Source organism: Suncus etruscus, chromosome X, assembly GCF_024139225.1.
Source record: "Suncus etruscus isolate mSunEtr1 chromosome X, mSunEtr1.pri.cur, whole genome shotgun sequence".
NCBI lineage: Eukaryota > Metazoa > Chordata > Mammalia > Eulipotyphla > Soricidae > Suncus > Suncus etruscus.
This window is the reverse complement of record NC_064868.1, coordinates 70,590,201-70,593,732: the sequence shown is the minus strand read 5'-3', so window position 1 is coordinate 70,593,732 and position 3,532 is coordinate 70,590,201.

The window sequence follows — 3,532 nt, the reverse complement described above, 5'->3', positions numbered from 1 at the left end:
GTCTTCCATTCTAAATTATTTTCCCAGATGGACAACAGATTAGCCCAGCACCACAAGTGTACCACTCCCTTCTGATGCTTCTGTGTGGCATGTTCTAGGATCATTTTGTAGTCTGAGCTACACATCTTCTTCCCAGGAACCTATAACTGGTTGAAGACACTTGGCTCACTGGATGGCCTATAGCATTGTGAACAGTTGGTGATCTGGGTTAGAGGGGGTCATGTTGGTGTTTTTTTAATTAGCATTTTAATCTAGATACTTGTTCAGGACATGTGCCAGTTCACAGGAAACAAGAAATTTTAAGTCACCAGCTTTAGCATCTGGGGGTACTGAGGACTATATTTCCCTCTCACTAAAATGACTTGATATTAGGAGATAAGCAAATTAGAACATGATGCATATTGTGTGTGTGTATATAGCTAACAGTATAGGTAGATAATGTCTATACATGTAGGCATTAGCATAAATATTTTCTTTAGCATTTTATACTGTCATATGATTTTATACATGCTAATTCAGTGTAGATTAATGGGGATATCTATATATTCTTTATATGTTTAATACATTAAAAATACCATCTAGTGGCAAAAATGTGCTTAGATGAGATATTCTTGGGAGGGTGAGATTCAGGACCCATTTCCATCCCACACCATCTTCTTGTTCAGTTTGAGAAATGGTTTGCAGCAATAAGGGATCTGATAGTGTCCTTGAGCTGGAGCTTCTGTGAGGGCTGAATTTGGTAGCATGCAACAGTCCACATTTAGGGGGTGGGTGTGAGAAGATGATACACAGAGAATGAGTCTGCAGGAGTGGTGGTTGCAGCTTCTTGCTGGGGCCTGACATGTGGGACTGAGTGGATGTCCTTTCTCTCTGGGAGCTGGTGGTGGCTTATTGGGGCTAACAGACAGTTCGATACCTACTGAGTTAAGAACTGAGGGTAAAGAGGGTTAAATAGGGAGGGATAACAGATCAGGATTGGGGAATGAAAGGATATAAGGAGTTCTGAAGGGGGAGAGGGAGGCTATATCCAGTATAGGCATGGATTGTTTACTGTATAGGTTGGGCAGACAAGGAGTCCACTATATAGAATCTCAAGTCCACATATAGACAGACATTAGAGATCTTTTCATGAGTTGATGTTGGAGGCCTGATCCTAAGATGATGGGTCTGGGAGCTTAAGAAATAATTGCGGTAAGAAAAGATAGATAGGGCCAGAGAGATAGCATAGCAGCGTTTGCCTTGCAAGCAGCTGACCCAGGACCTAAAGTGGTTGGTTCAAATCCCGGCGTCCGATATGGTCCCCCGTGCCTGCCAGGAGCTATTTCTGAGCAGATAGCCAGGTTACTCCTGAGCACTGCTGGGTGTGGCCAAAAAAAAAAAAAGAAAAGAAAAAGAAAAGAAAAGAATAGATAGATGATAGATAGATAGATGATAGATAGATAGATAGATGATAGATAGATAGATAGATAGATAGATAGATAGATAGATAGATAGATAGATAGATAGATAGATAGATAGATAGATAGATAGATAGAAATAAAGCTAAAATATAGATTAGGAGGAAAAGAAGACAAAAAATAGAAAAAGAAGAAGAAATAAGAAAAAAGAGGATGGGGCCCGGAGAGATAGCACAGCGGCGTTTGCCTTGCAAGCAGCCGATCCAGGACCAAAGGTGGTTGGTTCGAATCCTGGTGTCCCATATGGTCCCCCGAGACTGCCAGGAGCTATTTCTGAGCAGACAGCCAGGAGTAACCCCTGAGCATCGCCGGGTGTGGCCCAAAAACCAAAAAAAAAAAAAAAAAAAAGAAAAAGAAAAAGAAAAAAAGAGGATGGGGAAGAAAGATAAAAAAAAATAAGAAAAGGAAAGAAAAAATATGTTTAAAAAATGGCCTGGCGCCTCAGAGTGGGAAGGTTTTCCGATTTCTAGGCACTTAATCATGGACAGGGGGTGAAGTTTGCTAAATGAGGCTTTCAGGGTTAGATTGTGTCTGGAGCTAAATGGTATCTTTATTTCTATAATAGTTTTCAGTTTTGAGCCACAGCCAATGATGCTCAGGGTTTAATACTGGCCGTGAGTTTAGGGATCACTCCTGGTAGGGCTCACGGTACCATATGTGGTACCCGGACCATACCCAGGTTGGCTGCTTACAAAACAAATGCACTACAGATATTCTATTTTTCCTTGTGATATTTTCCTTATAACGATCTTTCACATTTCATTGGAGCTTGATTTCTATTATTTATTAGATTTTGTTTCTTTGTGAATAACATTTTCTTTTGCTTCTCCTGCAGTACTACTTAAACTAGTTGAATATTCTGTCCTTATCTAATATTTCAGCATGCTGGCTAAGTTTGTTATTTGTACAATTTTTTGGAACAGCAGTAAAAATGCTGAATCATTCATTCCTTCACCATTACTTCATCATTATTCTTAAAGAGAAGGGAATCAGTAAAGGAATAGGTATTTAGACTGTTCTTACAATACTTTTTCTCCAGTGCTCCCTATCCATCCTTTAATTTCTTTCATTTTATTTTTATGTTTTCTTTCTCTGCATTCTGTGGCAGTGGAATGGTTCAGATTGGTTATTCTGGTTTATTCAATAATGATTCTTTAACCCAGGCAAGGTCTCCAATATGTCTAGCCATAAGTATTCTTTGTTCTTGTTTTGTTCTCTGTACAGGGCTAATTTTGAAGGAAGAAAAAGTAGTTTGTGAACCCTGAACAATAACTGGGTGCTGAAAGGGGATAAAGTGACTTGCATGGTACCCCTTCATTAATGATAGTGCAAACCACAGTGTCCAAATGAGAAAAGTGAGAATGGGAGAGGGAAAGAAGTAAAATGCCTGCAACAGAGGCAGGTGGGAGTGGGTGGGTGGGAGAGAAACTGAGGCACTGGTGAGGGGAAAGTGCACTGGTGAAGGGTAGTGTACATTAGATGATAGAAATTCAATCATAAACAACTTTGTAACCACAGTGCTTAAATAAAGTAATTATTAAAACATATTTGATGACTCAACTTTTTACCACACATACATACTCCCAATTATCATGTCACACAAACTTCCCTATAAGTAATTATTTGCATTTCACAAAAGACCAATCTTCTATGTGTAAATATATTTTTGTTCTTTAAAATGGATAGTAGATGAATTTGGGGACTTTTCTACTGGGGTTGGGCATGTAGAGGCCAAGGTTATGATTATGGATGTTCCCATTAGTCATCATTTTCAGCCTTTTCTACATTGCCTGAGCAAGTGAGAAAGCAACACCAGAGACCTTCCAATAACTGGTCTATTCCATTCCTCATCTCCTTTCTTCTCTGTGGCTTGTGTCTAGCCATTGATTTGAATTAGGAAACATGTGGTTGGAGCCTTACTATCTTCTCTGCTCTCTACCATCACCGAAATTATTCTCTAATGGACATTTCCTTTAGATCCTGATTTCTTACTGTCTATAGCTTATAGCAAAGACAGAATCTTCCAGGCATGCTTCCTTATATATAATAATGAAAGTTAGGCATATGTCTGCATA